The sequence below is a fragment of the Pinus tabuliformis genome, chromosome 8, assembly GCF_031772625.1.
Source record: "Pinus tabuliformis cultivar Carrire ecotype Pingquan chromosome 8, CPIR1, whole genome shotgun sequence".
Taxonomy (NCBI): domain Eukaryota; kingdom Viridiplantae; phylum Streptophyta; class Pinopsida; order Pinales; family Pinaceae; genus Pinus; species Pinus tabuliformis.
The window spans coordinates 1820862035-1820877589 of NC_142294.1; positions in this window are offsets into that span (position 1 = coordinate 1820862035).

Below are 15555 nucleotides of genomic sequence, written 5' to 3' on the forward strand. Positions count from 1 at the left end.
AAATAAATTTTATACGCTTTGACACAACTTGTTTTTTCAGTTTTTAAGAGTCGAGAAAGAACAAAAGATGACTCTAGTCTCCTTCGATTTTTAATGAGCCTGAAGTGACAAGTGCTCAGATGGACCTTTTCCGTTAAGGAGTCTGAAAAGGAACGAAAGGGACTGCTCTGGAGGTCTAACTAGAGGGAGTACCAAACCAATCGCAAAACTGCAGAATACTTTTTACAGTATGGCAGTCAATCTTCCCGAATGTTGTGTTCAGTGCATTGCGATCGATAGGGCGGCAGACACGGCTTCCTATGGATAAAGGATTTAAGCCTATAGGGGTCTCCCAAAATATACTCGACGATACGTGGGAGCACAAGTCCGTACTGGCACTTATCGTCTCAAAGTGGAGGAATCACCCAACCATCAGTGAGGACAACAGTTACCAGGTTTTACGACGCCGGAATACGTCTCTAGCCTAGATCTCTAAATGTTGTGTGTTAAGTTCCGTAGCGTTGTTAGATTCATTGAATTTATTTTAAGTTGATCTTGCTTATGAAGTTTTCCTTTTGAGTTCACAACGAGATGTAGATGTAATCCCTACAATTCAATCTAAAGATGATAAACAAACTTTTATCTCTTTTATGCAATGAAAATCCTAGCTACTAGAGGAAAAGAAAGACACAATATTTTTACAAAGAGTAAAGAGCACACTGTAAATGCACTTTCCTAAATCAAGCCAAACAGACTGTCTATATGCAAATGCACATGCATGTATTTGTTTTCGACTTTCTTAGTATTGATGCTAAAAATAAAGTTGATGTACAAATCTGAATTTGCTTTTAAGCGACAAACACAAACAAGCGTCTTTTCGAAATCAAAAGATAGAGACAATTACGACACTTTATGATTTTGAAATGAATACTCGTTTTGACACTAGAAAATCACAAATTCAGACCAAAGGCAATAGTAAAAGTATAATCGACCATCAACAACAATCAAACTTTCTCCTATGATCGAAATCGACACTTGCGACAGATCTAAATCAAAGCACGACAGTACGACTATTCTACTTTTGCAGTGGAAAACTGTAAACGACTCAACAAACACACAAAAACATCTACAGTTCTTTTGTACAAAGGAGGCAGAATAATAGCAAGGAAAAGGGGTTTTAAACAGACATATACTGATCACATGCAGCAAAATTCAGAGACAGAACTGGAAAGAATGAAGAACAAGAACCTCAGCTGCACAGGGCTAGTTTGATCAGGGCACCTGTAACACAGAGAAACTGGATTTTAGCACAGGTTGCCCTTTCGGGAAGTGCGCTGAAATTCAGGATCTCTTAACAGTACCTACGCTGGGCCAGAAACGAGAATCTGTCCGGGTTCTGGGTCACAGTTTGCAGTTCAGTCTTTGGTTTTTGGCCGAGTAAAACAAATCAGTAATGCACAATCAGGGGTAGATCTAATGAGGGTCTAAGAGCTATCACAAGGGCAATCAGATCGTTTGTGAATCAGCTGTTCAAATCATAAACAAATCCAGTGAATGGATTGAAGCAGCAGATGTCTACTTTGCATTTGTTACGGCAAATGCAGTTCGAATGATACTTATAAGTTTATGAAACAAACAACAAAGAGATACACAAACAAACTAATTAGACATTCTCCCCAGCGGAGTCGCCATTTTGTTACCGGGAAAAGTGTCTATTTAGAACTGCTCTATCCCACTAAGGTGTGACAGTTGCCTTAGAAACAAACAGAGGAAAACTACTTTTGTATTTCCTTTATGAACTATAGATAGAAAGGAATAGAAAGAACCAACCTTTGTCTTGCGCTAATCCTTTGATCCAATCCCTCTCTTCTTTGACAGCTTCCAGCTACCTGCTCTCTTACTTGCCCAGCTTCACCAAGTACCTGTAAGATCACATAAGAAGAACACTATACAAAGACATGGATCTATATTCATAAACAACTTAGGATCAGATTTAAGTTAACCATACAAATGTAACAAGCATCAATGATACACAAGCATGGAGGAAAAACTCAAATAGTTTCTATTGATAAACAAGAAAAGATCCAGGAGGAGTTACAACCGATCGTTCCTGACCCAGCATCAACCTCCTAGCCGAGAAGCCCCTCTTCACCTCCAACAAAGCATAGATCACCCAATACTCTGATGTTTATGTCAAAACCAACAGCAATTCCTTACAATGTGCAAAATTCCAGCCTTTGGATCTCTTGGATGAGGGATCCATATATAGATATGTGTAAGGAGGATGAGTCAACTTGTGATTTTATTAGTGTCTTCTCTCTGTCAGTTCTTGCTTCCACTTGGAGACTGAAGGCCTCTTACTCATCCTTGGTCGAACTCAGTGAGGCAAGCGTCATAGGAGAAGATTCTGGAAGCTTCCATTGTCTCTCCACCTCGCGGAATGACACTGCCATTTGTCATTTCTCGCCCAAGGCACCCTTATAGTGCATTTTGGTGCATTGCAATGCACTTAGCCAGCGTATTTAGGTGCAATGCAATGCACCTAGCCAGTGGAGCAGCTGAAATGATCCCGTTTTGACTTATTCTGAGCAGTTTCTAGTGGAGAACTTCTGGGAGAAGCTGTAATTTGTTGACCTTGTTCCTTTAGGGGTTAGAAAAACACTTTTAGGGAATTAGGAGCCCTCGGTTTATGGACATTTCATGCTTGGAGTTGTAAGGCACAAAAATGTCTATAACAGATGGGGATATGAGTATGGCGTGCATGTACCTTGGTAAGCATTGATACACGAATGATTAGGAGGGGTATAGGTGTAAGAGGAACTAGTCCCACCTAGGGTTGATGATAACTCATGTGAGTTTGAGGATATGGTGGAGGTTTAGGGTGTGAGATAGATCCAACGATACTTTCATTGGAATGAGATTCCCCAGGTGCATTAGCAGCATGAGGCGGAGGCAAATCGGGAAGGAAAGTATCAACATAACCTAACTGTTCATAGATTAGGTCATATTTCAAAGCTTTGTGGAGCACCTCTTCCTCAAACTAAGGGATGTGAGATGAAACATCCTTACATATATGGGCTAAAATAATTCTAAAGAACCAATCCATATAGATATGGTCTTAAAATATAGGGGCCCTATACATGCTCGTCCTTCTATGCCATTCTTGAGCATTGTCAGATAGGAAGGTGGCAGAAGTTTGACTAAAAGAGGTCAAGAGATCAATACATGTGTCATATCAGAGAGGTAGCTTGAATTTTGATATAAAATATTTTGTGAGGCCCACGAAAGTAGAATGGGAGGCATGTAGTTGGTCCACATACCACTTGGCAGGAACTCCAGTAAGGGTGCACAAGAAAAGATGAAGATGAATGGAGTCTTCAATGATGGAATTAGAAAAAAACGACATTTGAAAGGATCAAACATGATTTGTGGGGTCTTCTCTAGGATTACCTTTGAACTTGGGGATGTCATAAGGAAGTTTGGTAAGCATAAAAGGCCAATTTGTGTCATGGAGAAGAGGAGCGTTGATGAGCTGGATGAAATCAGGAAGGCTCAAACCAACCATATAGGGGAGAAATGGAATATTAGTGACCATATCTTTAGAGGTTCCTCCTATGGGGTTACCTTGGTTTCCCACACCAACGTTTGTGCCTAACATCATGGTGGTACAAGGCTGGGAATACGGAGAATCAAAGAAAGAACTAGAAGAACCAGAGTTAAAACGAGGACTCAATGGAGGAATAGGATGATGAAAGATAACTCAATGTGGAGGAGTAATATTTCCTTAAGGAAACTATGGGTGAAGGCTATGAAGTCTCCACAAAAAACACCTATGGGGTGCAATGATGACTTAATAGACTCAAGGATAATGATAGGGGAAAAGAGTAACAAATAGAAAGAAAACGTTAGTGGAGTGGTGCAAGTGCAAACTAACTATTTTAATATGCTAATGTAATTCAACCAAACACATCATATCAAAGAAAAAAGGACCTCGAGCCTCTAGGTGATCTAAATTCTCAAACAAGTCGTATATCTAAAATTTTTGATGGCCTTCCAAGAGACTTCTTATTTGACATAAACTAATCCTTGTAAGAAGAGTTGTCTAGAGAAAGGTGGGGTACAAAACCAACTATTCCGCACAATGGGTGCTATAGTGTGTCTTCCTATGATTGGTCGCTATGGTTAGCTTCGTCCCACAGGGTGGCCGAGGCTTGAGCTTCTTGGTGATCAAGCAAAGCATGGGGTTTCCCTAGCATGGGTTGAGTAGCCCTAAGGAGAATGTCTAACATGATGACCTCCCCTAACACCTTTGAATCGTGTTTTTGATGCACTCCAGATTTGGACCATGGGATGATAAAGGATTTTAATATACCTACTATGTCAACAAGATATGTATTAATGTAAGTGGTTGATGGGTGTTATTGGATGTCTATCCCACCGATCCTACACCAAGTGGGCTTAATCTATGTGTGTTCAATTATTAAGATGCAGTGTTTCAAGTCTTGGATTAGAGTTGTTAACCAAGGTCACGTTCATTTATGGTGTGCACGCGTGTGAGAAAAATGTTTTTAGTGGATGAGTTAATTGAGCATGTTTTATGATGGCATGTGTTGCTAAAGATAAAGTGTTGAAAAACTATAAATAATTCTGAAAATGGATAGTAAAATAAATAGTCAATCTGAGCATGCAATCCCCCACCCAAAGAGGCAAACAAGAAGCAAAGAGAGAGGTGGAAAACAAGTTACTCAAAGAAAACCTTACTGCCCAAAGTTGTAAGGTCAATGAAACTGAGATATAGGTTAGGTTCCTATACCAATACGTTTCATTTTTCATGATTGACTATAGAAGAGCCAAATATGTTCATCCTTTCATGCTGCAAAGGTTCCATATTTTGTAAACAAATGAAGAAAATTAAAAAATAAAAAGAGGGTATGCCCTAAAAGAAAAATCAAAGGGAAAAAAGAGTGAATTAGTCAGGAAAAGTGAAAAAAATGAACCCCAAACCTAAAGACCAGGAAAGTGTGCTAATTTAAATGCCACTACTGTCCCATTTTTGAAGAATTTCATTGTGTACAGATGGTTGATTCTTGACACAGTTGATGAATAGCCAAACAGTTCAATCCTTCTTACATCATGTTTGAATTTACTTGTCTTTATAATAGAGAATAAAGATTTGTCCAAACAGTTCAAGCTTGGTAGATGAGTAAATAGGTAGAGAAACAAAGGAGCCCAACTGCTTAATCTGGACCCTTGGAAGAGATAAGGGTAAACTTAGATAGGAAGGCGTTCAAAAGAAAAGGAGGAAAATCAGGGTTTGCTAATCTAAATGCACCCAATCAAAAGGAAGAAAAAATGCTAGGTGTATTAGGCTGAGTAGGCAGTTTGAGGTTGCAAAAGTTTGTGATCATTTTTGTCTTTTCAAGAAATACTCATCTCATGGATGACACAAGTACCATGGCAGTTGTTTGGTTGTAAAACAGTGGAGCATGACTAATTTTCCCTCTCATTTCCCCAAGTACCCTTACTAACATCCCTTCAAGGACATTGGGATCTGCCCAGTAATCCCAGTTCACTTCATTTTATGATAAATACTAAGTGGAACTCTAAGTTTAGTTAGTTAAAACAAGCCACATTTCTTGTGTAAAAGATCTTACCATTTTACTTCATTTCCCTAAAAACCTAAGTTATTACCTTATAAACTTAGCGTTACCTATCCATAAAATCATATTAACATTAACTTTATTATATAGCTCCTTTATCATTTGTCCTACCACTATTCTACAAAAAACTATATAAAAACCCAAAAAATAGATAATACTCCTACCCCTGGCAACTATAGCCTTATAACACACTTTCGGGAATTATTAGTCCATTTTGGACCTTAATAATAGCCCCTCTGCATTCAAAAACCTTGGGGTTTATTTAACATCCGGTTAAATAAACAACCGCGCTAAACCCCCCCCACCTAAACCATATGTTAACTCCTCACGCGCATGTATATATCGGGTTTCATTTAACATTCGGTTAAATGAATAACCGTTCCACCATGACCAAAGGTTTTATACCCCCCGAAACATTATAAAACATTGAAATATTAGTGCGTGTCCCGCGTTAATAAACCCCCACTACTTGTATTACCCATTGACCGTCGAATCTCGCACCGTAGATCTAACGGCTGGTGGCGATATTGGAAGCTCCCATGTTCCGAACGTTAGCGTCCGGGGGATGGCGGTATTTCTGTCATACCCCCGCCACGCATTGGCTTCCCGGTGTGATCAGAGCCCCCTCCCCCGAAACCACCATTGCCCAAAGGCGGTGCGGGTAATATCGCTTACTGCCCAGCCGCCTACCCCCTGACGTCATCCTCGCGCCACCAGATCATGTCGCATTCACGTCACCCACCACCGCTCCTTATAAACGCCATTCCATCTGCTGACATCACCACTGTGCCATCGTTTCGTCCACCACATCATCCAACACGTCATCCTCCATACCCGCTACACCAAAGTTGCACAGTCCATCACCCTGCACATTTGCTCCATAGCTCGACCCTGCAGCTCGAGTCGCCCTTGCTAATCGCTCACTTCGCCATCAAAATAGGTATTTACTTACAGTCATGCCCAAACCCTGTGTTTTTCAGTTCCCTCTACTAAAATTGCTTATGGACTCCGAAACTTAAGTTAAAACCCATCAAAATACCCACAGAAAGTGCACCATAACCGTAATTTTCTCGAATTTTTTACCAAGAAATCCTGTATAAACGCAGTCTCCCTTTGCAAAATTTCTCTCGTGCACTCAAACTCAAGTTCACTCTGTTCTGTGAACGCCAAAGGAAAAGGCCCAGGGCTGTCCATATCCAGTTTCCGCTAAAGAAAACTCTGCAGACTATCTTTTTCACTATCATTTTCACCCTATGAGTTCATTTAGCCGAATTTAATCTGTAAAATTCCATAGAAAGAGGCCCAAAGTTGCAGTTCTACTCATTTCTTCCACACAGGCCTCAGTGTCCAAATTTCACACGAATAGAATTGAGCCATGGAGACTCCACTGGCCTTAAACATTGCTCCTCTCAATGCACCCCACAAGGAATTGGAAACACTACCTTTGGCTGATAGGGATTATCTAACCTAAGACTTGGTTGGTGACAGAAACCACCTGCAGACATTCTGTGAGCTGAGGAACAATTATTTGAATAACAATGATTTGTATAGGATATGGGAATCAAATTTTCCCATATACTTCCTCCTCTCTGTCAATATATTCCTGGAGATAATTCACCTCTGCTGTGAAAATTATGAACCAACTCAAAGGGCAGTCAAGTCTCCATCTGGGAGCATCCTCTTTCATATAACTCCTGACTCCATCAATCAAATGCTAAACTTCAAGCCAACTCAGCTTCTATTCCCTCTTTCTATGAAATTCTTGCTTGATGAAGGTCCCAAACTCTCCAGCTCAGCGATAGCCCGAATTGCCCAAGTATTCATGAGAGCAGATCGCCAGCCTACAGGGCCACCTCTTTTTCTCTATGTATGTTTCAGTGAAGTGGGTAAATTACTTGTTGATATGATATCTTATGTTCTAGGTTTAAGACAAGTGAACATATTGATGAAACTATATTGGTATTACTATCTGCATTTACCCCAGCGCAGCCCCCTGCTATCAAGTACAACTATGCCAAATTCATTGCCAACAAGATACATGATCATCTAGTGAAACTAGATAGGGAGGGAGTGTTCAAGTATTCATCCTACATCTATCATCTATTCCTGTATTATCAGCCAGACTGTTTCCAATGCCCCATCAAAAGATTGGACTCTAAAGGAGAGAAGAGGTCTGTGATTTTTTGGACCTCAGTCTTTCATGAAGTCCGCAGCTCTCCCTACTCTTACTGTGAGTTCATTGACATGTTTTTCTATCTAGTCTCTTCTCTCCTAAAGAGAACTCCTCCTCCTAGACTATCCTATGACATGCAGAAAATATTGAAGCTCTCAAAAAACTGCAAAATAGGTGACTGATACTTCTGCCAAAATCACACTGTCATCAGGATATATGGCTGTGAGCTGTGTCCCTACAGGCTACCAAGATATGTTCCAATGAGACTGTTTGCCTTCGAATATTATAGGAAATTTATCAATTCATATTTAACTCATTTTCATAGCACCAAGAAAAAGGCTCAGTTGAAATACAGAGACCAACTAGGCCCCTATGTCATGAACAAAAAAGAAGGATGACAAGATGCTAATCAGATATTGGGTGAAAAACTCAGATTGAAAAGGAGTTTTTGGTGGGTACCCTATGACCCAAATGGCTTTATCAATGCAAGAAAATTAAAATATAGGCTTTCAGCTTATGAACATTGCAAAATCCCACAGATATAACAATTTGCCAACCAAGATGAGTGGGTAGAAGGCACACTAGTTGAACAGTGCACTGAGGAAGAGATAATGGAGCAAAATGTGAAAGATTTGGAAAAGACTCTTGACTTGGATTCTTTTGGGCAGGTGTCATTCAAACTGCCACAACAAGTCGGAGAAGGCACATCAACTACTGCAGCTTCACAAGCTGCCCAAGAAAAGACTACACCAACAACAGCTATAGAAAAAGGCAAGGAGGTAGTAGATACAAAGCCAGAAACAATGACAGAGTAGCCAACTACCTCAAAGGAACAGGGTCAAGGGCAAGCCCCTCCACTACAGAAAGAGGCACCATAGGTGCCACCTTTGCATACTCCTCTCAATGAGGAAAGAAGCAAGAAACGAGACAAAGAAGATACCACACCTGCAAGTGGGTCAACAGAGGGGCCAGAGGCCAAAAGGAAAAGAGTAGATCCTCAAATTGAAGAGGAAATTAATGAAGAAATCATAGAGAGTCCAAGGAGGGAGAGGGAAACCAGCCAGAAAACATCCACCAGCTCTCACAGACAAGAAAGGGAGAGGTAACATGGTATGGAGGTGTCCTCCTGAAGGCAGCAAAGTAAGCAACCACTTGGTATTAAAGGAATATTCATGGAAATTAAGGCCGAAAATGAATTATTGAGAATACAACTTTATGATCAACTCCTCAAAACAACACCCTCCAAACAACAAAGACTGATGGCTCCTTATGACATTAAGGATGAAAAATGATCTTAAGTCATTTCAAGCCTAAAGTTCAGCAACCACAGATAGCTGCAGACCCCTTATATTGGTGAGACTAGTCGCTCTATCAATCAACGGATTAGCGAGCATTCGGCTGACTTAAGGCATCGGAGGACTAAGTCCTCGACCCTGGCTGAGCATGCGGAAAAGACTATGCATCATGTATGTATAGAGGAGGCTCAAGTCATTGCCAAAATTGCGCAGTTTCACCATCGCAAATTTAGAGAGGCCTTGGAGATTGAGAAAAGGCCGAACATCTTAATAGGGATGATGGCTGGAGGATTAGCAGTTGCTAGGTCCCAGCCTTGTCTTCCTAGCTTCCTCGTCCCTTTTTGTTAGGTCTTAGGATTTCTGTCTTCCCCCTCCTTTAATTTTCTCTTTTGGCAGATTGGTCCTATTATTTTGGAGTGTTTGAGTCGTTAATTTGTTATGAATTAATTTCGGGCTAATTATTGTATTAATCATTGATATTTATGTCTATTGAGTCTCCCTTTAACTATTGTCTGAAAACCCCTTTTAAGCCTTATTGACATAGTTAACCGTAATATTAAATATGGATAAATTATGATATACCTATAATATTAGTTATAGTAATAAACATGGACTTTATCAACCCTAAATTATGGTATTTATCCTGTAGTAATAACATATTTACCTAGGGTCTTAGTTATCTGTAATATTTTATTGGAATTAATAAATATTGAACTAATATTGATTATTGGACCATTAAGTTTATAAGATAAACTATAATATTCCAATAATATTAGGTATTCTATTATTAATAAACTTGGCTTTAACAACCCTATACGAGGGTATTTACCTATTGTGACTAAATTCTAGGATAATATAGAATTATAAATTATTCAGTAGATATAGATTATTTAATATACATACATTATTGTTTATAACTTATTATCTTGATGGACCATTTTATTTAAATAATGAATATGATATACTAAAAAAGCAAAATAATGATGATATAACTTACCAAGGACCATTGAATCTTTATCACACAGCTATCTAGGTAACTATTTTCTAAAAATAATTGATTACCTTTTACTTGTATTTAAATTATATTGGATTAATATTAAATTTAGATTATTTAATATATATAATTTATTAATAACCATTATAATTAAAATATTAATATTATAATATGAATTCTCTTAATATTTGAGATAATAATAATAATATATCTATTTTTAATTAACAATTGAATTCCTTTATTTACCTTGTCGAGAAATTTTATTAACCTTTTTAGAGGTTTGACCATGATCATTGGTCAAAATTAGTCGTTAGCATTATAGTTGTTGGAGTCTCTGCACACTCTATTTAATCAAGCTAAGCTGGTTTGGTCTTCAACTTGTCCTGACGATGAACCACATTGGTTGGTTCGAAACGCGTCGACAAAATATTGATTATGTGATTTTGCCAAAGATTATCTATACAATGTTATGGATCACAGAAGTCTAAACTCCTACATAAAGACAAATCTAGAGGTCCTCGCCAAAGACATACACCCAATGGAACAAATTGAGCTACACAACCAAACAGGCGAAATGGTCTATGCTACATTGGCAGACAAGGAAATGTTGGCCCACCAATTGAAGGAGTCATTAAGAAATACATCTGCCCAATTGGAGTTGGAAAGAATATCTTCCTTGGCTAAAGACAACAGAATAAAGACCCTAGAGGAAATTATTGTTGAGCTAGGGCATGACCCTAAGGATGCCAAGGGCATCAAAGCCCTCATAAGGAAGAAGGAAGAAGATATTGCTGCACTTAGAAAGCAATTGAGGCTACCTGCAACCATGCACCCACAAACTATAGAACTTGCAGAAGAGAAGGCAGAAGGAGATACAATGGATTTGCTGATGAGGATGAATCAAAGGATAATTCAAATGGAGCAAGAATTGGAGAAAGCGTTGCAGTCCAAGTAGGGAGAATCGACCTCCCAACCACCTAAAACAGCTCCAGCAATTGCCACTGTCCTTCCCACACTTGCAACAACAATCCCTCCTATCATCCCATCATCAACAACAGGTACATCAACTACAGATGCTTCAGCAGCAGCAATGATAGCACCAGAATCTAGCATGAGTATGGAAGAAATGATGAGAGGTGTAAAAGAGCTAGAAGTTCAAATGACAGAGTTGAAAGAGGCCAAAGAAAAGTTGGCCAAGCTAGAGGTAAGATATGACAAGTCCAAGATAACAGTGGTTGAAAAAACAAGAGAAATAAAATCCTTGGATAACAAAATAAAATATTTCGAAAAATAGCTTACTCTTCATAAAACTCTCGCTGAAATCAAGACAATTTTGTGGGCCAAAATTGGCCAGTCTATCACTGACCAATGGCAATCAATTCAGACTATACACGAGAAAATAGAATTGATAGGGATCGCTTAATTTGATACTCAAAAGGCCAGAGCATTATTGGGAAACATGCATGAGCAGGCCAATAGAATGATTCAATTTTTGAATACTCATACCAGAGAACAACTAGCAGTGTTGGATATCAGGAATAGAACAAACACCATTTTGATAGTGAAAAAGGTGCTGACCCTGAGGAATTTTGTACAGACTTTAGAAAGAAAGTGCCAGGAAATGCAAACAGAGATAAATGCCTTCAAATAAAAGTTTGCAATATTGCAGAGTAAAGGGTTACCCAGCCTATTGACCAGCAGTGGGAGACTGTTAACACATGAACAGTATGCTAACAGGGAAAATAACTATGCTTCCAATCAAATTACAGCATCCTCAAGCACCTCAGAAGACACAAGGCCTCCCTCTGGACAGATATTATACGACAAATTAGAAAATTGGTTATACATTGAACATGAGATAAATCATCTTTTTGAAGTCCAGCCCAACCTCTATAGATATATTGAAGCTGATGAGACACTAATAAAAATACAAATACATCAGCTGCCAACAGAGCAATGGTGGCAGGAGATGCTGGAGATTTTACCAAGGTAATTTTGGTTCTTTTCTTTTTTTGATCAGGTATAGGTCAGCAAATCCAAATGCACGGGCCTCCTGTCAAAGAGTGAAAATAGCAGAAAGAAGAAATCAGATTGGGACCACAACTCATCAAAGCAAGACAACAAATGCGGGAACGTAGAGTAAAGACGCAGCTACCAGCCGACTCGCTCAGTCCAAAAAGTCAAATATATCTGGCAGATTAAACAACCAGCACACCAACATTGACTGCCACATTCATTTCTCTCATTTACTTCTTCTGTAGAGTAGATGAAGGAATTTATTACGTGATAGCTTATCTACATGATATTTTGTATCTCCTTTTTGTATAAATACCTCCCCAGAAAATGTATTTGGGGTTGGTGATTTACTCTCTGGACTGCACTGTAACTCTGAGGATTTTTAATACAAAGGTTGTTGAATTTCATTGCTGCTGGACCGTCTGAATGTGGATTTGATGTTCTGGGACCCGCTACAGAATTCCTGTGTCTTTCTATGGATCAATAAGTTTCTCTAACCTACATTTCATGTCTTCTGTGTTTGCAAAATTCATATATGTTTCATAATCTTAATAATAGAGAAAAAGAATAGCCCAAAATTTGTTTAAATACACTTTGTGCTCCATCTCTGTTGTTAATTATGTTTTGTTCAGAGTTAGCATAAATAGGAATTCTTAGCTGCTCCTGTTTCCACTTATTCTTTCCCTTTGAATATTGCCTGGGAATTCTTCACTGCTCCATAGTAATATTCATGCACCTTCCCTCTGCCAGCATGATGAAGGATTCTTAACTGCTCTTCATCCACTCGCTTACATTCCATCAATTTCCAGATTTCAAATTTTTTCCAAGATCGATTATCTTGCTCTGTAGTATTGCCCTTTACCAAAGAAAAACTCTCAGTAGTTCGTCCTCATTGACCCCATTTTCCCAATGGTATAAACTGTTTTAGACTTGCATATCAGCTCTACTTAAGATCACCATCCAACAAACTTAAAACCAAACTCCGTGCGTCATAACTAGCCTAAAATACTTCAAAATAAAGCTAAATTACAAAGAGAGAGCCCTCGCTGGTTGTAGATTGGCTAGAATCTGTAGCTAACCTGGTTACCTCGGTCGTATTCCCCCCTTGGAGCTTTCGTGGGGAACAACTTGAGTGATAACACCATCTACTATAAATGATGTAGAAAACCATCAAAGAATACAGGGTAAACAACTGCTAAAGGGAAAGAAAATGTCTAAAAAATGGAGGATACTCAAGGGGATCCTAATGAGGCAAGCCAACACTTTATTTAAAGTGGAATAAAGTGTTGTAAAGAAGTGTATAAAGGTATTATTATAACCCACAAAAAATACTGAAAAATAGTGGCTGGGACTACTACAAACTAGACTCCTCTCTTTAGAAATCCTTTCCCTAAATGGTGGAGGTGTACTCTAAACCCCAAGGGGCTTTCTCCTTCCACAAGAAGACTTTTTTTAAGTCAATCTAGGCCTAGGTGTCATACAGGAAATATAGGAAGCCCTCCCATACACATAGGTAGTAGTTAAGGAAAAAAATTGGAAATTTCTGAACAAAATTCAGAAATATTGACAACGCAAGTATTAACCTATAAAGTGTGTTGGGGTGTAGTTTAGGGGTTGAAAAGTGCGCTTAAATGCATAAAAGATCCCGAAAAGTATTTTTTTCCCCTGCAACTCTCACTCGACATATCTCACCTAGATTATTTCGTCTCCTGCTTGGATGGTACTTGTCACCTGCAGAAAGATGTGGAACGCCAACAAAAACCAATTTTTTTCCAGAAATCAAAGGAGACCTAAAAATAGAAATTGAGACATTAAAAATAGTTGGGAAAAACACTAGAGAGAGATGAAAGAGTAGTCACCAAGGTTCTAAATTACTACATAAATGCATATGGCTTTGGTCACATCATCGAAGAAAATCAATGCAACACCCTCTATATTTATTTATGATGCATATGTTTAAACAACAGTAACTCAACAAAACTCACATTGGTTGCAATCACTAGGTTGGAAATTGCTCGATCTCTAAGATACTATAAAATCATTATGGAATATAAAAAATTTCATCAATATGTTTAGCAATATACTAAATTGTACTCATATTCATAGAGTATCAAAAGGATCATTACTAGAGGATGCTATTTTCCAATCCTCAACAATCCTGAGCATTAATCCAGTTACTATATCCTCCCATGTATGATGCACAACAAACCAATGGTTAGCTTTCTAGTAAAAAACTATTTCATGGATTCCATGGACAAGCCCTCCTCTCCCTGGAATCCCTTTCCTGAATCTCATCTAAAAGAATAATGTAGGTGACTTTTTGAGAAGGATATAAATATTCTTGATGGGGTGTATTTTTGGAAAAAGGTGGAGGGATGGGCTACCACTACCCCTCTCTAGCATGTTGTCAAGGGACATGGGAGAATACCCCCTCCAAATAATGAATGTCAAATTTGATAGTTAAATCTTCCCTCAAGCTAGCAATACATACCATCCTTAATCTCGAGACCATGTCTAATATACATCTCTCAATATGTCTTCTTAACCAAGATGGTCTCATGACTATGTGAGGAATTGATTTCACCCACATGTTGAAAAATATGGTTCTCCCTCTAGTGTGATCTCATTTGTCTGTCATTACTTTCATCCTTTCCCATGGTATCTATCTCTAACTTTTTCTATGAGTTCGCTCCATGAAGGGCTCTATCCATCTCACCTTAGTGAAGATTGTTTGGGCCCTGACACTAGTTTCTAGAATCTTCTCTATGTAATCTAGTGATTTCAATGCTATTTGGCTTCTTTCTATCCCGTTTTTAGGTTTCAAAGTTGGAGCTTGTTGTTTCTTTTCTTGAAACCACAAACTCAACATACAAGTTGTAACAGTTCAGTAGCATAAGGGAGTGGTAGCTCAATCATGTCTTCCCTCATTGACATTATTTTATTGGCAGTACCTTCTCGCTCATATTTTGTAGGTATATTGTTAAAATATATTTAAATCCATATTCCTAGGCTTGATTTTGTTCTAATATCCTCTCTCTTTAATCTCTCCTTTTTCCTTAATTTCTTTTCTTCTTCTCAACTATACAAGCTTTCTATTCTTACCTTTTTTCTCTCCCATAGCATTGGCTTGACCTTTGGTAATACCCATCCTATCCAGTTCATCATCCACTCTATTACTCCTTCACTACAAGTGTGCTCTCCCATGGCTAGCTAGTATCTCCTTTCCACCATTTCATTGCCTCACTTTATTCCCTTGGCCACATTTTATCCACACTTTTCTTCATGGTTCCCCTTCCTGTAGTCAATTCCAATCTCTCTACCCTATTATTTTTATCTCGACATTTCAATGTTGTATTGGAATCATGCCTCCATGATGCATGTATATTGGTTGAGGGGCTACCAACTATTAGAAATGTGCCTCTTAGGGACATATATGTG